The sequence below is a fragment of the Acomys minous genome (genome assembly GCF_964271855.1).
Source record: "Acomys minous genome assembly, chromosome: 3".
Lineage (NCBI taxonomy): Eukaryota > Metazoa > Chordata > Mammalia > Rodentia > Muridae > Acomys > Acomys minous.
This window is the reverse complement of record NC_140485.1, coordinates 116,595,456-116,617,248: the sequence shown is the minus strand read 5'-3', so window position 1 is coordinate 116,617,248 and position 21,793 is coordinate 116,595,456.

Genomic DNA, 21,793 nt, shown 5'->3' with positions numbered 1-21,793 from the left:
CCTCTAACTGCTTTGCGGTGATATTTTAAATTTAGTAAGAATTGTTTGTGCATGATTGTTATCTGCCTTGAGGATCTACCTCAACTTTTCTATATGGATGGTGAAAATACCTTCTGGTGTAGACTCAAACAAACATCCTAGATGGTACCTTTATATACATCTCTCCAAACTGTGTGGCTTGATCATGATGACCTGCTGTTACAGAAGTACCATGAAAGGAGTACAAATAGGGGTATCAAATCCTTTACTAGTTAACTTAAATTGCGAATGTAAAGCATGCAAAATTTTTTCCTTCTAAGTGTATCACAGAGGCAATGATTTCTTTAAAAATGTTATAGAATTTCTCATTTCTTCTGATTTTATTAGTTTGTGTCATTTGTAAATTAATTGAAAAGTATTAATGTTTTGAAATATGTACAATCACTTCCCACCCTATGTCCTCAGGAAATAAAAAAGGGGGATGGAGATTTCCAGAAAATGCCTTCTACTGCTAATTTGGCATAATATGTCTATCTGTTTTTATCATTGACTTCAGTTGTTTCTGTAGGTTCTACAAATATTGAATTTTCATTTCCTCTTTAAAATTTTCCCGGTGATTGTTTAGACCAGCTATTTGCCATTTTCCTGGTGCTTAATAAGACTTGGGAACAGTGTCTGCCTGATCCCTTGTCACCACATAAATAGGCAATAAAGACTTTACAGCAAGGTCAAATCTTACGGGGAAAATATTTAAAAGCTCATTAAAGTAATTATTCCCTGGAAGCCGGCGTAATTGTTTTAAAATCAGATTTCTGGAGTTGTGCGGCTGGGAAATGAGCATAAAGTTGAGAGTTAAGCACAAGCACGTCGTTGGCATAGCATCCAGCAGCCTTTCAGGAAGATGGTTTGGGTTTCGTTGTGAAATCAACCAGATTAAATGGCGTGCATCGTGTCGTTGGCTTTACTATTGGGCTGAAGATCCAAGTGTGAAGTTCCCCTCTGCTTCTACATGGCATACTTCAAGTGGTTTTGTCAATCAGCTTTCTTGATGGCTCGGTTTTCTGGCTTATAGTCAGCTTGTCACCCACTTAGAGATGCTCTGGGAAGGAAGTCTGAATGTGGCCCGATTCACTGATCATATCTTTCCCACATGGGCTTCACTTACATAAATTATTTGAAGAATCTTCTGTACTTCTGTCAGGCAGGACTTGTGTGATACTATGGGTGGATTCAGTTGTGAACGGTACTTGTCTATGTAAGCGTTGGAAGAAGTCAGGTCAAGAAAGGATGCCACACAGAAGTGTTTCCAAGCATCTGTTTCCTTGCCAGGGCAAAGACTTGATGATAATCAATGGTGAATATGACATTTGCGAGATGCTGGGTGATACTTAGGTGCAAAATTACCAGAAAGGCTACTGTCTGACAAAATAAAATGCTAAAGCACAAATAACAAAATATGATAATTTGGGAGGTTGTTTTTAGTAGAAACATAACTGAAGACTTTATGTTAACCTGGCAGAATGTACTGGAAGATGTATTGATCTTATCTTTGTACTGTCACAAATTACCACACATTTAATAGGTGAAAGCAATATTTAATAATAATAATAGTAGTAGTAGTAGTAGTAATAGTAATAGCAATAGTAATAATAACAACTGAATTATGTCATATCTCTTCAGAAGTTTTAGTGAGTCTGGCTTGTTTTTTCACTCTGAATAAATTTTTTTGTCCTATTCTGATTTGTCTGGTTTTTACTTTGTCTTAGTTTACTTTATCTTAGTTGCCTATTTTTTTTAACTATAGGCTCAAACTATAAACCAAAATAAGCCCTTCCTTTCTGATGTTGTTTTTGTAGCGTATTCTGTCATAGTAACTAGAAGAGCAGCTAACACACAAGGCAGAACCCTCTGAAATTCAAAGATAAAATCTCTCTCTCTCTCTCTTTTTTTTCCTCTCTCGGGAATTTTATTGTAGTGATGACCAAGTTTATATATCTTTTCTCAGTGTTTTTTGTGGCAATGACCTCATCTTTATAACCATTGTGCATTAAGTAAATACAACTGCAAGACGGACTTGGAATATTTAGGACGTGTGTGCCTGAAGTTCCATGGGCCCTAGAGACTGCATGCAAGAAGCTGAGATGCTAGATGCTAGCCAGAACGCAGGCAGGTGCAGGTATCCAGGCAGGTTTCTCTCACGCCATGGTCCTCTTTTGTGTCTGGTAAAAAACTCACCTTCTGTTCCTCAGCCGGAATATTTGTTTCTCCCCAAGTACTGTACAGTGGGAGAATCCACATGAATATGAAATGATAACATCAAACACAGAAGTTTTAAAGTTAAAAAATACTTTGTCGCCAATTCCAATCCAGATTTTAAATTCTTGGACAGAAAACTGAATTTGAGAATTTGGTCCAAGAATCAGTTATAACCTGTAAGTGAATGCCTGTGACCAGAGTCGGTGCAAAAAAAAAAAAAAAAAAAAAAAAAAAAAAAAAAAAAAAAAAACCAGTTAAGGCTGCGGAGCAGGCCCAGGGCACAGCACCAGGAACACAGGAGCATCACACAGCTCTGCAGCATGAACAGAAAGTAGTGTTTGCCTTTGAGAGTAACAGCTACTAAAACAGAAAGAGCTCTGTTATATCCAAGTGTTCGAAACTTTTAAAATCATGAAGAGGGTAGCTTATGGGATAGAGCTCATTCTTTTTTTTTTAAAGAGATACCATGAAAACGTAAAAGAGCCATTGGGCAAAGCACTTACAAAAGCATTTAAAACTGTAAGAAGTCTACACACACTTAGTTCTTATATTCGCTTTCCCCGTAGTCTTCAGGGGATTCTGAGAATATTTACATCACAGCACACAGCATCTTCATCATCAGGAGTCTTCAAACAGAAGGAAATGATCTGGAAATCTGTGGCTATAATTTGATACGGAATGTGTTTAACAGCTGGAAAGATTTTACACTTACACCCCAATTTACGAAGCTTCTTAGCTGACATTGTTTCAGCTCTAGTCTTAGAAGTCATGATTTCCCAAGGATTTTTCCCCCCCTGGCTTTAAAAATTATTTGTATAATGAAAATAGGTCATTTAAAAAGGGAATTTATCATGGCAGAATCTGACCAAGCAAAGCATAAATGCGTAGCTTCAGCGGTTCCCAGGGTCTTTCCCCCACCCTGCTGCCATCCTAGTAGCCCAGCCAGCTTCATTTCCCAACTGTGAAAGTCCTTTTTTTTTTCTCCAGGCAAGCAATCTGCGCTTTCAAATCCCATATCCTTAATTGGCCCAAGAAACTTCTTACTGCATTGAAAGAGAAAACACAGCATCCTGATGTGATGAATAATGATAACAGTGAATTAAATATACTTCTTCCAGCTCTCTCTCGGGTGTGTGTGTGTGTGTGTGTGTGTGTGTGTGTGTGTGTGTGTGTGTGTGTGTCAGTGGTAGTGCTCCTGTGGGAAATTGTTCCCACCTTTTTTTTAAAAAGTGAGAATAAAACGAAGAGATCCAGAAGGACTGTAGTTTTTCTGGCAAGATTAGAAATGGGATAGAAAGATACCCAGGAGCCTTAGCAGCAGGGAGGTCCACCAGCGTCATGTTACTGTATGTATTGTTAGCTGGTTTAGTACCAATCTTGTGTTCCCAGTACACAGGAAGACATGGAAAGACCTGGGTCCAGTTCCCCTCCCCTATGACCTGTCCCAGGAGAGAGCCCTTCCAGGAAAGAATCTCCTTTTGTTGTCACAGATTTCTCTAAGTTCAAGAAAACAGATCAAAGCTTGGGCTGTTTTTTAAATCGTAATTTGATGCAGCTCTTAAGAAAATTTTACAAAATTGCCAGTAATAGGACCATCATCATTAAGCATCAGGCTGCCTCCGCCTTGCCTGGGCTTCTCTGAAGCGCCTCTTTGGGCACGATGTACCATTCACATTAGTGCTATTCAGGGTTGCATTTTCAATCATCATAGTATTTCATAAATGTGCTTGAATCATGTTTGTTTTTAGCAACTATTTTCAAATACTTTCTTTAGGAGAGTTTTACTATACATACATATTATACTATACTAAGCAGACTATAAATATGATGGTGCCATAGAACTGGCAGAGTCAGGGGACCCCACAAAGTACCCTGGAACTGGCAGAGACAAGGGACCCCACAAAGTACCCTAGAACTGGAAGAGACAGGGCACTCCACAAAGTATCCTGGAACTGGCAGAGACAGGGGACCCCACAAAGTGCCCTGGAACTGGCAGAGACAAAGGACCCCACAAAGAGCCCTATAAATGGCAGAGGCCAAGGGACCTCACAAAGTGTCCTGTTGGCCACACTACTTTTGCTTGCGTTAGTATTAGAGATCAAAACCAAGGTCTTATGCATACTAGGCACATGCAAGCATTCTACCATTTAGGTCCATTGCCAGCTCAATGCTTTGAATTCTGAAGCTACAAATTATTTATACGCCATATGGCTAAGACAATTACTCTCCTTCTCCAAGGTTCTGTGTACTTATTTTCAATGTACTATGGAGATAAAGTTATATTTATACTTCTATGACATATTGTGAGATGACACTATCTTGGGGGAGATTTGAACAAATCAATCGTCACCTCAAATGGGAAACTGATGACGGACCAAAGTATGGGTGCCACCAAAGTCTATGCAGGTCACTAATGTGTTTATTGAGGATATTTTCAGGTGTACGGTGAGGGAACTTACAGAAGCAGGAATGACTCAAGGGTAGTTGTATTATCAAAAAGCTCACACTCGTATCAGTGACAGTTCACCAAAGCTGGAGCTTGAGAGCTCACAGAATGACTTGTAGGTCATTCTGGCGGGTCAGAGAGTGTCTTCTACACAACTTGGGTGATCTTGGCTTCTTCTCAACAGACCTTACTGCTTGTGAGTATATAATCTAGAAAGGGGGATGGACGTGTACATCTGCTCGGTTTTTGTGACTTCCTGAGCCTTCCGAGTTGCTTACTTCCTGGGATTTTCCTTAAGAACTTCTTGGATCTTAGTAAGCCTCTTTTACTTCCTTCCTCTTGAGGAACTTCAGAGGAAAAATTACTGCATAGTGTGTGTTTGAGGTAGCATCTAGAATAACACATAAAGGATGATGAGGGCTTTAGAGATCCTTATTCTTCTGTTCATATCATGTCATTACTGCACCACATTTTCCTGTTTTGTAAAGAATATCAATAAATGGTTAAAAAAATAATAATAATTCTAGAATTTATTTTCAGTGTCAAAAGCAGTAGCCCTGAGTATTAGCGTACACCTCAACCTCAAAAAACGTCAGGCCATGAAGCCAGGATGTCTGCATGAACTCTGTGTCAACTGGTGAGTATTAAATTATAGGATGAGCTTTTAGTATTAACTTATAGAATGAACAAGCTAAATGATAAGTTTCTTAAGAAACATTTGCTGATGGGACCACTGATGATATGATCATGCAGGATTTAAATTCATGAAGTCTAAATCCAGTAGCAAATAATGTTTGGTGTCTCGAGGGATACAGCCACTTAAAGATCTGGAATCTACTGTCATAGAAAAAAACAGACACAAAATTTAAAACCTAGAATGTTTAGATTCTGTTTTCTGCTATTCCATGAACCACGTGAAGCAGATATTGAGGTACAGATCAAACAAATAAATGAAAAAAGGCATCCTTGGAAACATCCTCCTTATTTCCTGTGTGGCTATCACTGCTGTGTTGTGAGAACAAGTTGCCAAGCTTCTGCTAGGCTCTGGGAACTAAGATTATAAAATCTACTTGTCCCTGTTTTATTTTGACACCTGTAGGAAAAAGAAAACCCCACAATATCATCATGTGTCACACAAATGGCTCAAGTATCTTTCTGTCTAGAAGCTGGCTGTCCTGAACAGAAAGAGAAACTAAGCTTGTTCTATTAATAAACACCCACTAAGACTGTTAGCCTTGCTGGCTCCAACCCAGCAAAATAGTCAATCATCTAACCCTAACGAAATGGTTCTTTAAGCTCCAAGGCAGCCTATGTCAGAGTCTTTGAGTCCAGTCCGTGGTCAAACATGAAAACCCATGTGCTGAACGATGCTGTAAACCAGAGGAGCTAAGTATATATCCCTGGACAAGAAGTTAAAAATAACAGCAGTAATGGCCACATAGTTCCTGCGTGCCAGGCACCGTTGGATGCTGAGATACTGCCACCGATGACAGAACAGGGGCCTCTGCTTCCATGGAGGTCACATTCCAATGGGAGAAACAGATGGTAATTACCAGGCTCAATGGCTCTCAGATCTCTCTGCGTGGTTCCTTCCAAGCATTGCTCAGTGAAACACAGAGTCGTGGGAGTAGGTTAGTGAGAGAGAGAAAGGCAGAGGAAAGAAAGAGCAACACAACAGGAATCTGAGAGAGAAGAAAGAAGGTTGGGTAAACCCAGAGAAGACAGGTTTCTTCGCTGAGATGAAACAACCCAGGGAGTGAGAGATGAGAATCCAAGAAAGGAGAAGGCAAGGCCTGTGTTCTTTCCCCCGAAAAGGTGAGCAGAACCTCTTGAGTGGAGTAATGGAAACACGATGGTGTTTGCATCTCCATTGTCTTAGCCATTGCTCCATTGCTGTGAAGAGACACCGTGACCATGGCAACTATTATATAGGAAATCATTTAACTGGGGCTGGCTTACAGTTTCAGAGGTTTAGTTCATTGTTGCTGTGGGGTGAAAGCATAGGCGGCACACAGGCAAACACGGAGCTGGAGAGTAGCTGACAGTTCCACATCTGGATCCAGCAGGCAGCGGGAAGAAAGAGACATTGGGCCTGGATTGAGCACTTAAAACCCTGAAGCCCACCCCCCAGTGGCATACTTCCTCTAACAAGGCCACACCTTCTAGTCTCTGTCAGGCAGTGCCACTCACTGGTAACCCAGCATTCAAATATGTGAGCCTATGGGGGCCAATCCTACCCAAACCACCACCACATCATCATCATCATGTGTTATTTTGCTTCCTTTTTGATTAGAACATTCACATCATGTCTTGAAGATGTGAGACCGTGTCAGAATTAACTCATCAGAGAGATTTGAAGGCATCGTTACAATGTTCTTAAAAGACATTCTGTGCTTGCAAGACTGATTGCAAATCAAGTCTCATTTCTTGACCCATTCATGTGTCAAATGCTTATAAGTAGCATGTAATATATAAATTCTGTTCCATCCACGGGGGAAATAGTCGAGAAGGGTATGAAATTCATGAAAGGAAAAGGATAGGAAGCTACAAGTTCATTTAAAAAAAAAAACTTCTGATATTCCTGAATGTTTTTCACCAATTCTATTTCAAACTGCATAAAACAAGGAGTTAAAATAAAAAGAAGTCACACAGGTGTTTTGTTTGTCATCGTTGTTTTGGAAGATCTTACTGTGTAGTCCAGGATGTCCTAGAATGCTCAGTCTTGTGCCAACGTCTGAAGTGCTGGGGTCACAGGTATGTGTCACTACAGCCAGCAGAACCATGCACACCACTGTGTAGAGGATATGGATGTGTAAAGGCAGGGTCCATGTCTGCTTCACCTCTTCCCAGACTGGGCTCTTCACAAAGCAAGAATTCAGCAAGTATCTGCTTTGGAAGGGAGGGAACAGCCACCCGCCACTATATATATTCTAAGGGCAGAATGCTAATAAAATACCTGTTGTGTGGTCAAAAATACAGAAAGAAGTAAGTTACTATCAAGTTAAGTGAAAATACAAGAATAAAGATCGTGTCTGTTTCCCTTAGGAGGAAAGACAACAAAAGGATATAATAGAGATATCGTGTATATCAAATATTAGGAAATCTATTCTTTTTCTTTATTGTATGGAATACTTAAAACTGCAAGAAGTCTTATTCCTGAAAATGAAAGGACTGCACACACATCTTAAAGCATCACCACTTCCCCATTGATTGTGAGCAGTTAGAAGTAGTGGGAATAGAAAAGGAGCCTGTAGACCCAAGTTACAAACCTGGTTTCTTTTATATTTCCCAGTTGGACTATTAGAACTGAATTAAAGAAGTTTGCTGAAATATTCTGCTGGCCTATGTGAGTCTGGCCAGAAGCAGAGAAACAGAAACACATTGCAAAGGACACAGGGGAATCTCAGACAGAGGCTATGCCTTCATCCAGGCCATGCACATGCACACACACACACACACACACACACACACACACACACACACACCAGCAAGCATGTTTCACATATGCATACACACATGCACGCAGAAATACTTTTATACACATATGAATGTGCACACAAATGCAAAAATAGACATGAATGCACACACAAATATATGCAGAAATACACATACACACACATGCACACAGACACACACACAGAGAGACACACACATTTTAAATCTGTGAGTCAAGAAAGCAATTTCTTTAAACTCTTGAAATTAGAAAAAGTATATATCAGCAGATTGAGCCAGGATAGTGGAGGAACATTATAAAGTTAAATAAGCCATCTGTCTACTTCAATAATTATTGAATGATACCACCAGGCAGAAAGAACACTGTAATTGAAAAACAACCCAGGCAACCCTGCACACCATCACCCTCTGCTGAAACAAAGATTTGAAATTGAACTGTGTACACTAATGACTATCTTAGTAGCAATTCTACCAACCCAACATGAAACAAAATGGAGTTAGACGCAAGTCATCACTTACCTGACACATCTAGATCTTAGAAACTAGGTCAGTGTGCAAGGCTTTCACATCCAGTGTCAATGGAAACCTACACACATTAGAAAACCACTGGAGCGAAGAGAAAATTTAAAAACACATTAAGTGGTCACAATAAAACATAATTAAATAAGTGTTCAAATGAGCTTAGGAAAATATTATCAGTAAGATTTGGGTGGTAATATATAGATGTTCACTATAAGATATTTCACCCAGTGGTATACTTTTAAATGTTAATAAAATAAAGAAATAATATTTAGGAGGACACTGAAAACTAATAACTAAGAAACGTATGTCCTAGAACTGGAAAGAAATAGTGCAGTGACTCCCTAAAAGCACAGTAGTGGAGATGTATCGCTAAAAACACTCCTCTGAGTTGACATCTCTCTTGAAGTACCATCTCTGCTTGTGTCTTCCAGCTATAGAGGACACTTTATTCCAATCACCCTTCTTGGCATCAGTGAGATGGTCACCCTGCTCTACTTTATGTAAGGGAAACAGAAAAGCCTCCACAGCTTAGTGGACGCTGTTTATATGTTCCGGTCCTATCGATTACTGGAACAAAGGGTCATCAAACAGGTATCAATTAGTAAATTAACTACATAAGAGGAGCTACCCTCCTCTGTGACACATGGAAAGTGCTAGTGATTTGATGTGCCGGTTGAGATGTCTTATGGAACAGTAGTGAAGCTATCAACACCTGCTCACGTATTAGCACACATAACAAGGAGTCCTGAAGGGGAAGATTTAGAGATTGGCTCCGCCAACAGCCGACAGAGGCTTCAACACAATGGTCTTCACACATGGTCCTAAGTAGACAGCGACAGTTCAGCCATCAGTTCCTCTGTCGAACAACTACACACCAGTCTCAAAAAGAACAACTGTTGATGCCAGGGCAGAGCATTGTCCCAGAAACCCTGTGACACACTTAACACACACAAACACACACACACACACACACACACACACACACACACACACACACACACACCGCATTAGACTGACCGAGGACTATGAATCACAAGGATTGGCTCACAACTGTCATGGTTCGCATTCTGAGAAGGAGGCCATTTTCTCTGGCTGCAGTGTGGCAAAAATATCAGGGCGCATGGTGGGGGGGGGGTGGGGAGTGGGTAAAGAGGAATGAACCATCACTGTGTTGGTTTTTCAAAAGGCATGGGCGAGGTGGCGACCGGACTCAGCTGACAGCTGCGTGTTACGTGTGGGACGCAGTGACTAGATGTGAATGAGACAGAACACCTTCTAAGCTGCTCATACAACACCGATGAGAAACAACGGTACAAAACGGGGGTGGGGGGCGAATCTAGATTGTTTTCACGGTGAGTAGTCTACCAGAGTTTTCCACACCAAAGTTCATTATTGGTAAAACGCCTGCTTTGTCAAAAAAAATTCTCTGATAAATCACAATACACTTACGTGGTCTTTTTCCACATCTGTCCCTTCAGAATAATTTTTAAAATAAATTAATAGACAAGTTTGTGTTATAAAATAAAACTTTGCATATGCCCATTGTTAAAAAAAAAGTTTAATTGTAATGAGTCTATTTACTAGTAGTATTTATAGTAACTATGGACACAAGCGGTACTTTTAAAATTCAAAACTTTGACCATAACGATGTTTTTTTTTATATAAAATGTGATGTTCTGGACTGTTTGTAAAAATACAGATCCTGATATTTATGAGGCCACCGAAGGAGCTGTTAGCGTGGTGGGAAGGGCTAATGTTCAGGCCGCTCACTCTGTCGTCGATGCTTGAAAGGTGGGTTGAGTAGAGCAGTGAACATTATGAAACTTATGAATAAACAAAGTTTTACTTCAGTAGGGACCAAAAAAAAAGACCCTTGGAAAACATGCCCCTAGTTCCCCAGCTAACAGTATTTTTGTAAGCCTTGTATTCTGGCCAAAAATCTTTGAAAGTCCTAAGGGATCTACATTGTCCAAGACTCGGCTAATTTAGCATCATTTAAATGGGGCCAAGTTCCTGCATCTTAGAGTCTGGCTCTTTTTTCCCCCCAATTATTTAATGAAACCACTGAAAAAGAGGGGGTTTTTTGAAAGCTCATATGATCCTCCTCATTTGTAGGCTGGAAATACATGGCACTTCTTTGAAGTAGGTTTATTTTAAAGCAAAAAGAAGAGTATTTTACGAGTTTCTACAAAGATCCATGTTGGGTGATTTGGAATGGGAGCTAACACTCAGCCCTGAACCTTCTAGAACATTGAGTGACTGTCCTTCACTCCATCCTCTAGAATGAGCCAATGATCTCACCACACATGATGTCTACTGTTAGCCACAGTGTCATGCGCACTTGGAAATAGCAGAAAGCAAATTTGCTTGTTCGCAATCTCACTGCAAGAGACAAGTGTGTGAGGCAATCTGTATTAACTTGTTCCGTCTCATCTTTCTCTCATGTAGGCCCATTTCAAAGCCTAAAGTTGTATTCTACAAACATACTCAACTTTTTGTATCAGTTAAAACAACTAAAAACACAGTATGATATTCTGTGAGATGAACACTTTTTTTTTAATCCAGACCATCCCTCTGGATTAAAGAAAAACATTTAAGACAGTTCAGATATGTCGGAGCAGAAGCCTTTCAGAGAGATATAGTAATATGCACACCCATGTTCTATAGTCATGTACAATATGCTACTTACATTTTTATTTCAAAATAAGCGCTTCTGTAAACAGGTGATGTCAGGATGCATCCTGTGTTGGGCAGCTTTCATTTCTATGACAGAAAACCTGAGAAAGTTAACTAAGAGGAGACAACTTACTTTAGCTCACCTGTTCAGAATTTCACCCCACGGTCCTTTGGTGTCATTATTGTGGACTTGTGTCTGGGCAGAGTGTCACGGCAGAGAGCATGCGTCAGCACAAAGCTGTTCACTTTGGAGCAGCCAGGAAGCAGACAGAGAGAATAAAAGGGCCAATAAAAAGATTGGCCTGCCCTGGGCACACCTCCTGTGACTTATTTCGTTCAGTTATCCACACACATCCTGATAATAGTATCGAATTGTGAATCATGAACAGATTAATCCACTAGTGAGGTTAGCATCCTTGTAACCCAATAATGCCTCAATAGCTGACATCCAAATAGTGAACCAATGAGTCATATCTAAACTAAATCATGCCTTAGTGTTTTTGCAGTGATAATACTAATTAACATGCACTCATAAACAGCAAAGACATCACAATATGAACATTTCAAGGATCCTTCAGTGTGACCTAAAGCCACCAGCTAAGTGACTGACTCTCAGAGTCATGTCAGATGATAGATTTTAAGATGTCTAGTTTAGGGTTATTTGTTTTACAGTGGTGAGTATCAGCTAATAAAATACACAGAGTCACCTGACAGATAACACTGTGACACAGTTTATTGTGGCACTGGAGAACTGATTCTATACCTATTTATTGGCAGTCTATTATTTCCCAAATCGTTATCCTTACACCTTCTACCTTAAAATTGCATTCTAGTACACTATTTGTCTTCAAATCCTGGTACTGTTAGTGTTTATTTTCCACTTATTAAATTAAAATTTACACCTAACTTAGGATTTTCTATCTTTTTAGTGTCATATGTAATATGATAATATATCAAAACCCCAAACGTTAGGACTTTGTTACCCATACATAACAGATTTCCTAGTTAATGGAAGGTTTTCCATAAGATTCTTCAAGTTTGATTTTTTTTTCATCCATTTCATAGATCCTAGGCTGGTCACTTGCTTTTGGTTAGAAGACCAGGGGAGACTGTGGGGGATCCAGTAGGTGTTATGTGCCAGACAGGGACGTGGGAGGACGTGGCTCTATCCTCATTCTCCAGGCGGCAGATCTGTGGTCTTGTCACTCTCCTCACTAGCCTCAAGCTCAGAATATGGAGTCCTTAATTCCTACGGCTAGATAGATCGCTGAGACTTTAAGAAATATATCCAACTCCCTGTTGTAAAATAAAACCAAGCTATCAACTTTTGTTCCTATTTTTTTTTCCTGCTGTCGCAGGTTTAATTCCTTCTCTTTTTGTTATTGTTTATTTCTTTTTAGGTCCAAATAGCTTATAAGTAGCTTCAGTGAAATAAATGAGAATTTTATATTTTTTTTAAAAAAATACAAAATAGAGATACTGCAGTAGTAATCAATTGTTTTTCATTTTAACACATTTTCTTTTAATTTGAGCTACAAATAATATGTACACACATGCATAATATAAATTCATAAAGATACAATAAAAAGGTGGCAAGGTACAGGTAAATTAGGAGTCCTTAGTTGGATGACATTTAAAAATGAATCAACCTTTCCCTAAATAAGTTTTACACACAAACTACATATGTAAATATGATGTATGGATTTAGTATGTAAACATTTTTTGAAATTTAATTAAGCATTGTAACGTTAAGAATTGTGTTGTTAGTAGTTACTTGTATGTATCCATCACACACACATGCACACACACATATACATGTATACATATATACACATCATATACATATGCATATGCACATATGCATATACATATACACGTACACACACATATATATACAGATTGCACATATTTCCATATTACATGTACTTTTACCTTGAGGCATAGGCCGTCTGCTTCATATGATTCTAACCGTGTCTTATTATTCTGTGAAGGGCCACCAGAGCAAAGACCGTATAAACACGTCACGTTGTCATGTTTTCTTGACTTGAATGCTGTTGATGCTCTAGAGAATAGGAAATTCACCACTTGCCTACGGGAAAACCTCTTAAATGTTCTACTCTTATTATGAACTTTTGATATGGTGAGCAGGAAACAATAAAATCCTCCATTTCTGAGCCCACATGTAGCTGGCTCCTCTCATTTCAAGTACTCCACAGAAGAAGGCGAAACTGATGATTTACATTAAAAAAGGGAAGAAAATTACACAGACAATGGATCTTCCATGCCTATTCCAGACTAACATGAGTGGTCTAGAGCAATTGTGCTGAGCATGAGGAAGAGAGTAAAGGAGCCCATGGACAAGCACCTTATGGAAGGTGACCTGCATCAGGACTGTGAGTGACACCCTGTGCAATATTTAAATATTTAAATAAATAAACATGTAGTGGAAGAAATTTTCTGTTTCAATCACTCCATAAAATAACCAGGTTAGCTTCTTTCTTTCAAGGGTAAATCTAATTACTGTGAGAGAGCGGGTTTCATTGCCTGTCACAAAATTCTTACTCATAGATTTGGTGTTGGACGTTCAGTAATGTCATCATCTCTATAGTCCATCAGTCCAATGATGAAGGCCAACAGTATTCAAGATGGAATGTTTTGGCTCCTTGTGGCTTTACACTTTTAGCTTACAGTTACATGGAAAACTTTTGGAAATCCATAGTGTATTCAATGGCATATGATAATATCCACCCCACATCTACTGCCTCCAATCCTCTCCTGTCTCCCCTGACATAACCCCGTCTATCTTTATGTCTTTATCTGTTGATTACCCACTAAGCCCGATTAGTGCTACCCATGTTTGTGTGGTCTTCCACTGGAGCACGAGAAAACACGCCAGGATCCACAGAGGCAAGACATCCACTGCCTATGCACGCTTCTACCTCCAACACCAACATCAAGTTAATTCTGGCTTTCAAATACATAGCCAAAATGCAAAAACTAAATTTCTCTGGATGCTAGAGCTGAAATGAGCTCTGGCTCCTGAGATGGTGTAGATACCTCAGTCTGGATTTAGAGCTCAAAATTGTAAACTAACCAGTAGTAAGCTCATGTGGACAAGAGGCTCAAGGCATAATGAACAGCAGATTTTGGTTCCAGTCACACGAAATGAAGAGAGAGTCTGAAAAAGATAAACAAAGATAGGCTTCATCATTCTGGCTTGGTTTTTTGTTTATTTGTTTTGGCACAGGCCCTCATTTGTAGCCTTGGAACTCCCTGTGTAAACCAGGCTGGCCTTAAACTCACAGAGATCTACCTGCCTCTGCCTTCCTGCCTCCAAAGTGCTAAGACAAAGGTGTTTGCCACCATGCTGATCCAAAAGAAGTATTTAAAAAATAGTTTAAAATATAAAAGACTGTTCCTGAGGGGGATTACCTCCCCCTGTATATGTTCATAGGGTATCAAGTCTCTTCTTGGTAGCCTGCTGTCCTTCCTCTGAGTGCCACCAGGTCATAGGGGAAGGGAATAAGGGGAAAATGGGAGGGAGGGAAGAATGGGAGGATACAAGGGATGGGATAACCATTGAGATGTAACAAGAATAAATTAATAAAGGAGAAAAATGTAAAAGAAAAAAATAAAATATAAAAGAGAGCTGAAATGATAATTAACTAAAACATAATGTAGAGGAAAAGTATAACTTGAAAAACTTGAAATATTATCAAATAAAGTAGAAATTAATAAGCTAAAACACAAACATATTTTTAAAGAATGAAAAAGAGAGCTAAGAGATAGCAAAGGCTGAGATTATGAAAACCACTGACACAAGAGACACAAAGCACAGAATACAAAGGTGTAATCTATCCATAAGTTTCATAATAAAGGAGAAAGAATCAAAGAGTGGCAGCATTTGAAGTATGCTTGACTATTTTCTGAACGTATAGAAGTTTGAATTCTCAAATTAAAGAAACATAATAAATTTCAGGCATGCTAAAAACAACTTTTCATATAAATAAATAGTAGAAAATTATATTTTATGAGAAAAGAAAAATATCCTTGGGCAACAATGATGTCAGAAAAATATGAAATAAGGAGAGTTATCTTACCTTGAGCCCAAACTCCACACCAATAAAACTCAGTTACACGAATTACATTTTTAGGAGAAAGAATTCGAAGGCATCTCTCTAAAAGGATCCTTGGGACAAAATCCGGAGAGTTCGTGACTTACAAGGTCATCTGCGCATTTAACTCATTAGGGATGCACTTTAAGAAGAAACTGAATCCAGAAAGAATCCAGAGACTTCAAGAAGCAAGGACATGAGAGAACTTTGGAATATAGCTTGGAGTAATTTAAAGTTTTATTGGTGGTGGTGGTGATGATGGTGGTTATTCTCTCTCACTCTCTCTCTCTCTCTTCTCTCTCTCTCTCTCTCTCTCTCTCTCTCTCTCTCTCTCTCTCTCTCTCTCTCTCTCTGTGTGTGTGTGTGTGTGTGTGTGTATGTGTGCGCGCGCGTGCATGTCTCTGTGTGTTAGGTGTGGAGCTATAGAGTTTGTGAATGCGAGGCCCAACTTCATTAAGAACAGTGAGCATGGTAAACTCTAGTTTTGATCTCGTACAGAGTAAGAAAAATTTCAAGCTTTCATACACACAATGAGGAGAGTTTAAGAAATAATAAAAGGGGAAAAAGAGACGTTTCATCAGTTTATGAGAAGCCAAGAAAAGAAAAATTGAGAATCCTGGGTTAAACAAATAAATACTTTTCTACAACTCTTTATTTCCATATCCTTAGTATAAAATGTGAAAAACTACAGGACAATATAAAGCCATTTTTTTTTCAATCCATCAAATTGAGAAAAACCAATATGATTTAGCATTTCAGGAAAATTAATAAATTAGAAGGGCTCTTATAACTTATTATCCATAAACAGTCTGGAAATTATAATTACCATGAAATATATACTCCGAGTCTAAAGCACATTCATGAGATGGTATGGTAACGCCCTCTCTGACTGACAGAATATCTGGCATAATTAAGCAAGCACCAAAGGGTTTGGAATGTCCATTTGTGCTCCAACAGATGTGAAGCGGAATTAAATTCTTTCTTCAAATGTGGTTTTCTTCCTCCACCTCCTACCAAAGCCACTAAGAGAAAGTCACAGATTTATATTTTTAAAAGAAAATTAAAAATAAGAGGAGTGTATATCAATGTTTTATCTGAAGTTGCCATGGTTCATTTAAATAGCACATGGGGTCGGTTGAGGTCATCGATAGCTGAGGTCATCGATAGCTGAGGTCATCGATAGCTGAGGTCATCGATGGTGTTTGGGTTTTGGTTTCCTTTCATCTTAGCATCCATACCTAACCACCCATGCGCCTGTTGCATCCCTTTCTCCAGCTGTCCAGAATGTGACCTTTCTCTGTCCTCCCAAGCCAGGGCTATAAATGACAACATTTTCAAGTGGTCCTCTTAACAGTGAATGTACCTGCCCTGTGTTCTGTCCCATGTAAGAGTCTCTTTGTCATATTTTCAATGTATTGGCAGTAAGATCATGAAACAAGTGAATGAAATTGCCTTTCTTTGAGCCTCATCTCTTTATGTGATATGTAGATTTTAACTATAGTCCTACATCCTATTTTAAGACTCGTGCTCATTTTCAAGCTAGATCAGCAACTATCTGTGAGGCTCAGGAGAAGCCTCTAGCCATTTTGAGACCTGAAAATGGGGAAATAAAATGCGGACAGCTCACTTTAAAAGATTATTATAAATAGTGGATAAAACCAAACACATTAGATTATTGGGTATATACTGCTTTTGCTACCTTTTTTGAATCTTATTCAGATGATTGACTTCACTGAAGACAATTTTGAATAATTGAATACTGGGCTGAAAATATGCACTTCCTTTTTGAAACCTGTTAGTAGGCAATCATCCTCATTTTCTTCAAGTGTTTAAAAAATTACCTTGAAACAACTTCAACATACACTGATATAGTATTCCCTAAACCTTATTAACCAAAGCTCAAGAAAATTAATATATTGAAAACATCACATAGAGAAAATCAGAAGTTTAACTACATCCACCCATGTAGTTAAACTACATCCAACTAGATTTTAAGAACCAGAAGTGTTTCCATGGCCAAACCTAGCATATTAAATTGGCCTTCTGTTTTTGTTTTTTTGTTTTGTTTTGTTTTTGAGACAGTGTCTTTCTGTGTAGCCTTGCCTGTCCTGGCATCACTTAGCAGACCACACTGGCCTGAAACTCATGATCTGCCTGCCTCTGCCTCCTGAGTGCTGGGATTAAAGGCGTGTGCCACCACGCCCGGCTCCAAATTGGCCTTCTGAGTGTCCTTTAAACTGATTAGATGACATAACAATTTAAAGTTGGAAAGCCTACCCTTAGCTAGCTTTTTCACTGCGTCCAAGGGAATCAGCTACATAGATAAATATTAATCCTTTGGAGATGCTATAAGAAGGATTTTCCCTCTTTTGGGAACCAGTAAGATTGGCTCTGCATATAAAAAGCACTTACTGCTAAATCCTTTGACCTGAATTCAAACTCCAGAACCCAAATGGTGGAAGGAGATAACTGATGCTTACTGACTGTCCTCAGATGGAATTCACACACACACACACACACACACACACACACACACACACACACACACACACACACACCCCACAGAGAGATAAATATAAATAGATAAATAGATAGATAGATAGATAGATAGATAGATAGATAGATAGATAATGACTCACTCATTATCATACACACTAAAGACAATGACAGATTCATCAGTGGAGTCTGTGAGGTACAACATGTAAGAAGTCAATAGCTATGGTCTATCTTCGGCATGTGGCACATTTAGAGCTCATCAGAGAATCACAGAGAAGTGGGAGGCACTAGGTCCTTGTCTTCCCTCCCTACAGCTGGAGCCTGTTTTGTTCCTCTCAGTTCATCCTAGTATTGAAGATAGAGGCAGTCTGCCTCTTGGCTGGTACACTGGTCAGAAAAGTGGGGTAGGACAGATCCCCAGTCCCAAGGGGATGGGCAACGGGGTGACGGCTATGCTAGACAAGCAGGAATAATTGTACTTCTGTAAAGAACCTAGCCAATGGGTAATTCAGGAGACAGGGAAGTGCAGTTAGGAAAATAAAAACCACTGTTTGAGTCAAATTAGGGCTGTCGGCCATGTTTGCCTTTTCTGTAGGCTGATGCCTGACTTCTGAAAGTTGAAAAGTCAACTCTTTCCCTTCTGCTATTCTGAGTCTTTGGAACTCTTATTATGAAATGAGGCCAAGCTTTCTCACAAAGTTAAAGCATCCCTAAATATTTTCAATATAATTTTCAGTAACTTACATGAAAAAATAGAGATCAGCACAGTTCTTAGAGTAAAGACCATATGTATATGGCCTTTAAATATTATTTAATAGATAATGGAAAACATACAAAGGTTATCAAATATAAGTATCTAACATAAGCCAGGTGGACAACTATGACTTTCTGTTGGTTTACACAAATCTATTTTTAGGTGTGTGTGCTTCCTCTTAATATAAAATCATGCATCCTAATGACCAACTTTGACACCATGAAAACACAAAATGGGATACGCCATAGTTCTAACCCCCAAGGAACTGTAAAAAGCAGCCATATCAACATTAACTACAGACATTTTCCTACTATTTCTGCTTTGTGTGGTCCATGAACGGGTCTCAGGACAGCAAAGTCATGTATCCGTGTGCCAATATTTAGTGGGGAAAAAAGATCTTGTCACAGTATTTCTGTAAGTTTTTATAATACATTCAACTAGTTTGCTGGTGGTCCTTCCCATAAAAATGGTTTTTAAAAATAAATATTCCAAAAATGTCAGAGGCAAAGCAAAAAGCGCTCCAAAGAGACGAACAGTCTCCATACTGGAAAGACTCTTCATTATGTGGGAGACAGGTCTTTGAAGGCGTGCCTGTGTAATAGAACCCTGCATCAACAGTGCAGGTAAGTCCTAATATCCTGGAGACTTATCAAGGAACACTGGCTATTCCATGGAGTAGCAACAGTTTCAGGCACTTAAGAGTTTTAAGAGTAAAAATAATAATAATAATAATAAATTGCCATTGATCCTTCAACTGAGATTTATGAAAACAATGTGGAGTGAGAGTGAAATAGGTTTTGTTGCTTTAACCCGAGTCTGCAATCTGTTCGCCCCAGCCGTTGCTTTGGCCCTCGCTTTGCATGTTCCACCTTCCTGCTTGGAAACATAGCAAACATCTCTACGTCGGATTTTTCTAGTTGTTTTCCACAAAGGTTTATGGTCACAGCTGCAGTAGTTATGGGTGGGTTTATAGTACATTGCCCGTAGATGGGCCCATATGTCCAACAGAGTTTGTTTGATACCATGCCTTCCACAGACACGGGCAGCTCTTGAGGAGTGCCTATAAACCTGCTGTTAAATGGACCAGCTGTACTCATAAACTTACATTAGCAGCCTCAACCCACCCGCCTTACAAAAGTCATTGGCAATAAATCCATGTTCAGTCTATATATGCACTTTTAAGTATTTTTTACACTTCTGAAAAGAAAATATAAGATGTATCCAAGTCTTCTGTGATCCACACTGAAATAGGAGCTGATTTCTTTGGGGCGTATAAACAATGTCTTCAAATGCTACATTTTCTACTTCTTTGCATGTTTATCCATCATGACAACGTTTTTTTTTTTCCTACCACTCAAAAAAAGCTTTAGCATTTTCTGTTTTCTTTCCTGAGTCCTTTGAAAATAACTTTGATGGGCTGGGCACGACTTGATCTGTGGTCACTCTGCCATTCATTCCAGTATGTAGCTCACACTGGGACCATGAGCCAGCCCGTGAGAACACAGCAGGCTTCAGTGGTTCAAGTTGCGGGAAAGGGGCCTCCTCAGGGAGCTGCTGTTAGGGTTGGCACATTTGGTTCCCAGCTGATGGCCATTTTGGAGTTATTGAAACTTTTTTGATATAAGAAGGATGGGGACTTATGGGTGACAGTCTACCTATGGTCTGCATCTTCACTGCCAACTGACCGCCATGCCTAGCCCCGTCTAGTTCTACCACCACGAAAGCAGCAAGTCTCAGTATCTTGCTTCTGTATCATGACAGACCACATCCGCTGTTGTGCAACTGTTCCTGGAAGATGTGGAAAAAAAAATCACTCATCCCAGCTAGGGAACAAACCAAAGTAAGTACACCACCAAAGTACAACCTGCTGAATCAAAGGGTTTTATTTGGTTTACTTTCAGGGGTATGGGTTAGGGGTTTCTCATGGGACCAGGGATCACTCAACAGCAGCTATATCATAAAAAGCTCACCATGCCATGGTGATGGGGTTCTCCAAAGCTAGAATCCCAGAGCACATTGCATGACTTGCAGACAAATCAGCAGTCAGAGAGTCTAATACTCAGTTGGCCTTATTTGTACCTCATCCAGGCACCTTGCCTGGTTTCCACCCCCTCAGCAATCTTTGCATTTATACAGCCTTGGGAAGGGAGGGACTGAGGACATCTTGTCAGTTTCAGGAACTTCCTGAAGTCTCTGAGTCATTTGCTTCCTGTATCTTAATAAGGTTCCATTTTTAGAACATCTTGAGTACTAAGAGTTTCCCCCAAGATGAAGTGTTTAAATTTGGAGGAAATTGCTAAGCAACACCTTCCTAAATTGTGTGCCAGTGTGAGCCTGTGCTCTGTTAAGTTGCTTCTTTTAAGTATTCTATCACGATCATGAGAAAGTCCGCTAATACAGCTGTCCCATGAGAGCCTTGGGGATGGACTGACCTTCTCTCTCTTTCCATTCACCATGGAAGGCTGGGGATGTGGGGTAGTGGTGGGGAAGTCGTGGAGGTGGTGGTGGTGATGGTGGTGGTGGTGGTGGTGGTGGTGATGGTGGTGGTAGTGGTGGTGGTAGTGGTGGTGGTGGAGATGGTGGTGGTGGTGGAGATGGTGGTGGTGGTGGAGATGGTGGTGGTGGTGGTGATGGTGGTGGTAGTGGTGGTGGTGGTGGTGGAGATGGTGGTGGTGGTGGAGATGGTGGTGGTGGTGGAGATGGTGGTGGTGGTGGTGGAGATGGTGGTGGTGGTGGTGGAGATGGTGGTGGTGGTGGTGGTGGTAGTGGTGGTGGTAGTGGTGGTGGTGGAGATGGTGGTGGTGGTGGAGATGGTGGTGGTGGTGGTGATGGTGGTGGTAGTGGTGGTGGTGGAGATGGTGGTGGAGATGGTGGTGGAGGTGGTGGTGGTGGGGTGGGTGGATGTTCTAGCTGCTTACAGGAGTGTAGCCATTAAGGGAGTTTCTTTTCCACATGAAACAGAGTTCTAACTCATTTTCTTCTTAATAAAATGTTTTTTATGACATCATAACTCTCACAATTCCCATACCTTTGAGGGCTTATTTTAACTCTTTTTCTTTTTCTTTAAGTATAATACTTTGATATACATATCTTCAG